Source organism: Podarcis tiliguerta, assembly GCF_965153285.1.
Source record: "Podarcis tiliguerta genome assembly, chromosome: Z".
In the NCBI taxonomy this organism is placed as follows: Eukaryota; Metazoa; Chordata; class Lepidosauria; order Squamata; family Lacertidae; genus Podarcis; species Podarcis tiliguerta.
In genome coordinates, this window is record NC_139553.1 from 5477822 (window position 1) to 5487607 (window position 9786).

The following is a 9786-nucleotide window of genomic DNA, read 5'->3' on the forward strand; positions in this document are numbered from 1 at the left end:
CGGCGGTAGCGCAATGGCAGCAGGAGGCCCCATTAGCTAAAGTGGTGCTTCAGGTTAAGAACAGTTTCAGGTTAAGAATGGACCTCCAGAACGAATTAAGTTCTTAACCTGAGGTACCACTGTATATACATCCAAATTGGTTCAGAAGCAATATTTATCCAAATATCAGGTGCTGGGGTGGGTCAGAGGGTGGAGGCTTGGCTTTCTTTACTATATCATAAATTTAGTGTTCTGCCTTCCTCGCACCCTTTCTGAAGTTCCTACTCACACACATCATCTTTGTTTTCTAACCCTGCCATTCTGTTTAAGGCAGAAATCAGATTTTCAAAGGTAAAACTTTATTAAGAAAAAGTCTTCCTTAAAAAAATAAAATAAAGAAAAGAAATATTATTTTTAGAGGATATATTCACCCCATTGACTGAAAGCAAATTTAATATGTGACAATTTCACCTACATTGCATTTCTGCCAGAAGCAAAGAGGTTTTCTTCTGCATTTAATTTTAAAAACATATATCTGCATGAAGAAGAAAGCATTTCTTTTTATTTACCAAAAAAATAAAAATACTATGATGGTTTTGGCTTGTGCAGAAAGTGACACTAGAATTAGACATTAACCCTTCAAGTCAACCAACCCTTTGGCTTGTTACATATTTCAACGAGGACACACTGAATTATAGCAAAGGACCACATTCATGTGACAAGTGACAAAACTTTGATCACTCCCTTGTGTATGGTAGTGAGAAGAATGAGTGTTCCAGCTACTAATTTTGCCCTTCCTTTCATCCTTTATTTAGCTCAGAGGGCTCTCAAAGTCCCAGGACCTTCTGGCACTGTGAATGAGCTTAGTGAGTCTCATATTTCTGAACCAGTAAGCACAGGACTCTTCTCATTGCATGCGTTTATTTGTATGCATATACAATACATCTAAATATCTCTCACTTGTACACTCTTTATAAAGCCCATTTCCCAATCCAGGGAGGATTTTTTTTTAAAAAAAAAGCCTATGTGAAAATATGGAATTCTCTTTACTTTAATGTTATCCTACACCACTACCCTTGAATTCCAATTGCTTTTTGAAGTTGCCATTTGTTGCACAGTTCAGTACGTTGCTTGTGCCTCCTCTGATCTGAGCCAGCCCTCTGTCATCTGTTCTCCCTCTTTATATGCAACCAAAGAAGAAGAAAGTCTGCTTACCTGTGTCTGACCCTAACCTTGAGCACCTCGTGTTAATTTCTGGTTGCCTCAAGGATGTTGCAGAATGAATGTCAGTAGCCTTTGCATCCTTACCTCCTTCGCAAACTGATACACCTGCCCGTGCTCTGACATTAGTCAACCCCTCTACCCTGGTATGTACCATTAAAACAAGGCATATAAATGAAGAAGAAAAATCCCAGTGTACCACTCACTGAAATTAATGGAACAATGTTAGTTATGTTCAGTAATTGTAATGGGGATATTCAGAGCAGAACTAACCTTTTCTCCCTCTCTCATAACAGTAGATCTCATGGACATTCAATAAAGTTGAATGTTGGAAGGTTTGGGACAGATAAAAGGAAGCACTTCATGCAGTGCTTAGTTTAACTGTGGAGCTCACTACCACAGGAGGCAGTGATGACTACCAACTTGGATGACTTCAAAAAAAGATTAAACAAATTCGTGGAGGAGAGGGCTATCAGTGGTTACTAGTATGATGGCTCTGCTCTGCCTCCACAGTTGGAGACAGCAATGCTTCTGAATATCCATTGCTGGAAACCACAGGAGGGGAGAGTGCTCTTGTGCTCAAGTCCTCCCTCCTGATTTCCCATAGGGATCTGGTTGGCCACTGTGAGAAAAGGATGCTAGACTAGATTGGCCATTGGCCAGATGGATTTGGCTCTTCTTATGTTTTTATATTATCCACATTGGATATCACACAAAGAGTGGATTTCTGCTCAGATCATCTGATATTTTTAGCATGTAACAATTTGCAATTGATCCTATGAATGGGATCTATGCAGATTGGATTATATGCCTAAAGGTCACACACTACTACACTGGCTTTAATTTATGCCTGTTTGGGACCCATAAACACCAAACAGGACTGATTTAGGACAGAGGAAGAAGAAGAAGAAGAAGAGTTTGGATTTGATATCCCGCCTTTCACTCCCTTTAAGGAGTCTCAAAGCGGCTAACATTCTCCTTTCCCTTCCTCCCCCACAACAAACACTCTGTGAGGTGAGTGGGGCTGAGAGACTGTGACTGGCCCAAGGTCACCCAGCAGCTGCATGTGGAGGAGCGGAGACGCGAACCCGGTTACCCAGATTACGTGACTACCGCTCTTAACCACTACACCACACTGGCTCTCCAATGTAGAGAGGAAAGATCTCTACATTGGTTTCTACCTTCAACCATTCTAAGGATTTAGGATATTGTGGCTTAAATGTCACAAAATACTATGCCTGGGGCACCGTGGGAAATTAAAATGGGCCATTCACTTGCTAGCATTGCTGCTGCCACCAGGAAACCCCACCCAGGGCCCTGAGGTAGTAGGGCTAGAGGTTGCTTTGCTAAGCACCCTCAGAAACCTGGGATCAGCACTGCAACCTAAACTTCCCTTGCCATTGAAACTGAAATATACTTGGAATCGAGTGTGAATTTCATGCTCTTTATTCATCTCATTCATAGCAATGAATGAAGTTTTCCCCAAAATGTCTAGCTATATATACATTATTTACACAATGGGCCCCGTGTGATTGGCTAATTCCGGGCTGCTCCTGTAGACCAAACAGGTTGTGGATTCACTTCCTCCAGAGGCCTGATTGGCTGCTCCTGCAGGCCAATCAGGTTGCTGATTCAATTCATCCAGGAGCCTGATTGGCTGCTCCTGCAGGCCAATCAGGTCACTGATTCACTTCCACCTGGAGCTGGATTGGGTGGCTCCTGCGGACCAATCAGACTGCTGCATTCTGGATCCTATTGTTCGAGGATTCAGCTCAGTACAAAGCAGAAACAAGTGTAGAATGTTAAAACAAGGCTAGGGATAAGCAGGGTTGCCCCTGATCTGACCTGATCAGCACTTCTTGGGGTAATTTGAGAATTAGAAATTATGGGCATTACACAGTGGCAGAGACAGCATGGGGATGGGTGTGGGGATGTGGTAAACACAGTACACATGTGCATTCAACTGCCTAATGGTGTCTGTGTCACCCAGGAAATAGCAGCCACAGAGATAAGAAAAGAAGAGCCATTCCGTTGTCTGGAGAGGTCACTTCTTGGTTCACATGGAGAATCCGCTTTCAACAGAGCCGAGTGCTAGAAGCGCACAGCTGTATTGAGGCAGCACTGGGACCCATTTTGGCTCAGCTCTTTGTGTTTTAGGGTAGACCCTACAATTTTGTTAAATCTGTATGAGTGATGGATGGGACAACCCACTTCCATTTCACATCAGATTTGCATGTACTCAATCATAGCTGTCCCCTGTCTTTCTTTTCTTTTTGCAGTTTTTTTCCCTAATCATGCAAAACTCACATTTAAATTGCAATTTTGCCTTCAGCTCAGCATGCATGAAGCACACCCTTTGTGTGCATTCTCCCCCTAAAATATGCATTCTTCCATGCTTTTAAAGTGTGTTTCCCCCTAAAATACATAGGTGCACCTTTTTAAAGAAAACAAATAAACTGAAACCGCAGAGCAATAATTTGACTGAGAGCTGCATCACTTTCCACATATAAGAGTGGGACTGACAAATTAAGTCTGTTTGCTGTAAAATGCAGACTGAGAGCATGTTTCCTTCACCCCATGATAGCCATAGCAGAGATGGAGTTACATTTTATATATAAAAAAGGAAAGTGAAAAGCTTTTCAAGGAGGGGAGAATGCTTCTAGCAGCCCTCTGTACCGGATTTCTGGCTAATGTAACTAGAGACTTAAATACGATTGAGTTAATCTTGGAGGCAAATAGAAAATACTGCAACAATAAAAGGCTGTAATACAGATACAAATGAAAGCTACGGCTCCCTTCTGCATTCTAAATTCTGAGGATAATTCTAGGGAGCTTCATTACTGGTGCATAATTGTGTTATAGAACGCTAAATCACCCCGCTACACTTAACTGGCAATAACATTAAGATAGCACAGATATTCATTTTAATTAAAACATAGCCTCAAACTATTTCCTTGTTTTAAGAGGCAAAACTAAACACACACACGCAACCACAGCAACCCAACATTTGATGCTTTCATTTGGTGCTAGGGGTTGTCAACCTTTTTAGACCTATGGACATATGTTAGGACCCATTCTGAAAATTGTTATAACTGTATCTTTGCATTGCTGTAAGCTGTCCTGGAACCTTATGGTGAAGGCTGGGTAAGAAGTCATCACCACCATCATCACCATCATCATCATCAACAACAACAAATTTGGGAGAGGCACAGACTCCTTTCAGATGACATACTCCAGAACGTATTCGTATATTAAACCCCAATCACACATGATAGTGTCAACTTCATGCCATTAAAGGCACATCTAAAGTGAAAGTGGTGAAATTTAAAGTATATCATAGGGGTTGAGAAAGGGGCTATGGAGTGAGTGTTTGTAAAATTTGTGGAAAGCCTTTTGCACATTCACAGATGTGTGAAGCTCTCTGTGCAACTATTTCCAGGCCAGCAACAGTTCCTCTAACTCCCATGTGGTTGTGGAATGCCACAATGGGCACCTCCAGACAGACATTATTTTGCAAGGGGGAATCAAAGCATATCTTGGGGAATATAGGTTTGTGTGATTAAAGTTAATTAAAGTGCTCTGTAGCCCTGGTAGCAGCACTTTTTAAAAAATGGATTTTCCCCCAGTTAGGAAATTGATAAAGATCTGTTGAAATTAAAATACATGCCTAACTTAGGTCGGATCATCTCAATGGGTCAACTCTGAGTAGGGCTTGATCTGGATACAACCCAGAGATCCTTCAGACACCTCGCAGAAGCTCTTAATGTCAGAAAGTTATTGCTAATGTTTCGCTGGAATCTTCTTTCTTATAATTTGAATCAATTGATTTGGGTCCTACCCTCCAAAGCAGGAAAACAGGCTTGCTCCATCTATCACATGATAGCCTTTCAGATATTTGAAGATGGCTGCCATATTGCCTCTCAGTCTTCTCCAGGAACTCCCTGAACCGTCCCTCATAAAGCTTTGTTTCCAGACCCTTGATCATATTGGTCTCCTTCTTCTGCATGCATTCCAGCTTGTCGATATCCTTCTAAAACTGGTGCCCGGAACTAGACACAATCCTTCAGGTGGGGCCTGTCGAAGGCATAACAGAATGGTACTATTACTTCTCTGGACACTGTATGTCTGTTGATGCAGACTAGAATTACATTAGCCTTTTTTTTTGCTTCTGCATCAAATCATCATCTCAGTTTGATTTGTAATCAGGTTGTGTTCAAAACAAAGCAATTATGAACTTTGGTGATATCACTAAGATGGAAGCTCTGGTTTATCTCTGATAATGAGTTGGTAAGGCTGATGAAAGGTAAATTATTAAAGCTCTTTTTAGGAATAGTGGGTGGGCAAATAATATTTCCTAGGTATACGTGCTTTGTAAAGAAAATTAGCATCTGCTCAGTGAATACTAAAGTTTGCCTGTAATGCTTAAGATTTATGAAGTATGTAGTGGAAGTGTCAGAAAAAAATGTTATATCCATCTATCATCTATCTATCTATCTATCATCTATCTATCATCTATCTATCTATCATCTATCATCTATCTATCTATCTGTCTATATCTATCTGTCAGAGACTTCACCCTGGAGCACCAACTCCACCTGTTGCCACTAGATTTTCCCTTGCAGGTGAACACCATAGATGGGAGGGAACTCCTGGGAGGAGAAGTGACACACCAGACACCGCCAATGCGAATGAGGGTCGGCAGGCACACGGAAACCATTGCCTTTCACGTGGCCACGCTGGCAGGACCCCCAATAATACTGGGAATGAGCTGGCTGGCAATGCATGACCCGGTGGTGTCATGGCATCAGCGGTCGGTCACCTTTGGGTCAGCTTACTGCTCAGAACACTGTCTGGGGGAGGGGGGAGCCAAGATTGACTGTAGCGGGGTTGGCCCTGGAGCAGAAAGGGCAGGTGCCACCACAATATGCTGATTTGAAGGCGGTCTTCAGTGAAAGGGAGGCAGACAAACTACCCCCCCCCACAGGTCCTTTGACTGCCAAATCAACCTGCTTCCAGGGGCTCAGTTACCAGTGGGTAAGCTGTATGCCATGTCCGATCGGGAGATGCAGGAGCTGAGGCAGTTCATTGACAAGAATCTGAAGAGAGGCTTCATAAGGGAATCTAAGGCGGTGGGGGGAGAGAAGCAGCACATCTTCTGGGGAAGGAAATCAGCGTAGCACCAGTGGAGGAGGGGGGCAGATGGGGGAATCGGCGAGGTGGCTCCAAGACTCTTCGCCGGGAACCAGCGGGGAGAGCACGGGTCCTCCGATGCCCACACCCTCCCTGCGCAGAAGGCTTCCGCGCAGGGAGAGTAGGCGGCGACTAGGCGTCAAAGAACTTTTATGCTGGAAGAAGTTCAAGAAACACCCACTGACGGATTCTGCCAGCGATTGAGACAGCCACAGGTGAGTGGCTGTCCGGACAGGAAAGGTTCACTCAGGCAACCCAGCCAGGTGTTGGCACCGATTTACGCACGAGCAACCCCTAGAACCATTACACTATCTATCTATCTATCATCTATCTATCTATCTATCTATCTATCTATCTATCTATCATCTATCTATATCTATCTATCTATCTATCTATCTATCTATCTATCTATCTATATCTATCTCTATCTATCTATCATCTATCTATCTATATCTATCATCTATCTATCATCTATCTATCTATCTATCATCTATCAATCATCTATCTATATCTATCATCTATCTATCATCTATCTATCTATCATCTATCTATCTATCATCTATCATCTATCTATCTATATCTATCTATCATCTATCTATCATCTATCAATCATCTATATCTATATCTATATCTATCTATCATCTATCTATCTATCATCTATCTATCGTCTATCATCTATCTATCTATCTATCTATCTATCTATCTATCTCTATCTCATGGCCAACCTAGAATACTTTTTAATATTTAACATAAGCCTTATGACTCTGTCATGCCTGAAAATTAACTGTGTATCTCAAGACCCACATGTGTGTAATATACATTTCCAATTCCAGCAGTCTTTGGTGCAATTGTGTAATTTGGTGGAAATGTTATCTCATTCAGAATGAGAACAGAACTTCCTACCCTCCTTTGACTTTGTTGTTGTTACTGCTGTTGCTGGGCAACCAATCAGAGAGCCAGGAAGATTTGTCTAAGGCACCATGATGTCATATAGCCATATAGTCATATAGTTTTCAAAGGTACTAATCAACACAGGTTCTGGAAAAAAGTATGCTTTGGGTATCCCTAAACTCCCCTCTCAGACTTTTGTTTTTGTTTTTGCCCCCTCTTTGCAGTCTCAGCTCAGCCTTGAACTTACAAATTCTGGAATGGAAAAAATAAAAAGCTTTCTGTCCCAGTAGCTCAGCCCTTGCTTTGTGAAATCCTCTTTTAGCCAATTCACTTCCAGTGACCTAAATCTACTGAGCTTGGTGTAGGGATTATTGCAGGAGTTGAAAGGTTACATTTTCTTGCTTTGCCATGGATGCCTTCTGCACAGCTTCCCTGATTACCCTCTTGTTGGCTGAAAGGATCTGGGAGTCCAGAAGTTCTTAAGTTAATAGTGTGATGGATAAATGACTCTTTGATTGACTTTTTGTGTTGTTTAATGTGCTGCAGATAGGTCTGCACAATGCCTACAATGTCTTTATCTTCACTTTGCAGTTACTAAGTTGTTCTCTGGTGTCTTTCATTTGGTGTTTCAGAACAGGGCCAGTCCAAGACACTTTGGAGTGAACAACAAAATGCCACCTCCCTCCATGCCAGGAAAGAAGGGGTGAGTGAAGATCTACAACAAGAACAGGGGGGAAATAAAGATCTGAATAGGGATCATGGAATTGTAAAGTTGGAAGGGACCCTTAGAATCATCTAGTTCAACTCCCTGCAATGCAGAGATATGCAGCTGTCCCATACGGGGATCAAACCTACGACCTTGGTGTTATCAGCACCAGACTCTAACCAGAGCTATCCTCTGTCTGAAGTGGTTGCCTATACTTCCTCATGGGTGGGCCAGTCCTGTATCAGAGACAAACTGAAACACTGCTTCCAAAGAGTCAAATCAGCTTCTGGTATTATAAGGGAGCACTGTCACTGGACAGCCATGGTTTTGCCAGAGAATCTCTCTGAGCTGATGGCATGTTGTCACAGTTAGAATTCCTGCTCTGTGATTGCAGTCATGGGATTGCTGTCTTTCACATGACGGTGTATGTTTTGACTCCACAGAGTGGGAAGTGACAGAGACAGGATGTTTGTGTTACTGTGTTCCGTGAAGTGGGACTATTGTCCTTTGTTCTTTTCCTCTTTGCTGTCTGATGCTAGAGAGAGAGGGAGCCATGTTGCAGTGCTCCGTGTGTGTTTATATGTAAATAAAGTAGATTAGCCAAAATGCTGAGTTGCTGAGGTCTGTTATGCAAGCTGCGAAGACTCTGCGGATCCCTAAGCGTGCTAATGTCTGTTGGCATCGGTTTCTGTGATGTTCGGGCTGAAGAAAGCTTTTGAAGCTCCTGAACGATCGACCAGGAGGGAGAGAACATGCCAGTCAGGCATGTGTCTCTGCCAGGGTCCAACTCGAGTGTAGGACAAGCTCCTGACGGTCACAGCATATCACTCCCGGGGGAAATCACAGTAAACTTTTCAACATATGTGGCAGAAGCAGCCTATGCTACCTGCCATAGAGCCTAGTATGTGTAAAAGGAAGGGGGTGGGGAATACCAAGTTAGGGAGCTCCTGGACCATCCCATAAAGGAATCCAGTTGAAGCACAAGTGGCAAAGTAGATCCAAGGCTAAACCAAACATTGGTGCAGATCAGGTGAATCCATTTCAGAATGTGAACTCATCACATGCCAACCCTAATGCAATACACATAAAATCAGCCATTCCAATGGTCCTAATTACAGGGAGGAGTTTTTACAAGTTCAGGTGGCTCTCCCAGCAGACCTTGGTTGAACCCATGGGAGTCAGAGAACAGGGCAACAGTTTCACTTTAATGTAGAAACTTGTGTTTCCTGGGTAAAAACTGCTGTGCTGCTGATGTTGGATTTTAAAAAGTAAACAGCCTCTCAAAAGTAAGTAAATCAACTAAAGCATTTATTGATTAATCTACCAGTTTAAACAATGACGCCTGGCAGCTATTTTGTAAAATTACAAATTTCAATGTATTGGGCACTATTGAAAATAAAATGCTGTTGTATTTTCTTTCTCTCCCCACCCCCCACCCGCAGCATGCCCCCATGAGCAAACCGATTATGGTCATCATGTAGAGTAATAATACAAATTTTATAGTACGAATAATATTAGTATTATTCCTCCTAATTTCCAAGGGGCTGAGGTCAATACACATAGTCCTCCCTACCACATTGGAGGGGAATCTGTAGCCCTCTAGACACTGTTGGACTCCAACAATCACCATCCTTGATTATTGGCAACATTACCTGAGATGAATGAGACTCAGAATTGGCTGGTGGGTCAGATCTGTATCTCCCTCACTCCATGCAGATCATGTTTGATAGATGGGCAGTGCTATCCAACTGTCAGTCACAATGACACCAGGTGACCAGCTTTTTCCCCAGGTGATCATC